This window comes from Diachasma alloeum, unplaced genomic scaffold (genome assembly GCF_001412515.2).
Source record: "Diachasma alloeum isolate Michigan unplaced genomic scaffold, Dall2.0 Dall_scaffold_00381, whole genome shotgun sequence".
In the NCBI taxonomy this organism is placed as follows: domain Eukaryota; kingdom Metazoa; phylum Arthropoda; class Insecta; order Hymenoptera; family Braconidae; genus Diachasma; species Diachasma alloeum.
Genome location: NW_021680520.1, coordinates 740,563 through 740,763, shown reverse-complemented (window position 1 = coordinate 740,763; position 201 = coordinate 740,563).

The following is a 201-nucleotide window of genomic DNA, read 5'->3' as shown; positions in this document are numbered from 1 at the left end:
CCGGCGCCGGATTTAGGGGTTGGAGCTAGAAAATTGCGTTTAACTTTGAGTCCATAGAAGATTCGCGGGTACAATCAAGACAGAATTGGTGGTAAATATTCTAATAAAAAAATATGGAAGAAAAAAAAAAGAAATTCATCGATTCAATGTCAAGATATAAATAGCAACATATATTAAATTCGCTCTGAATAAATAAACAAG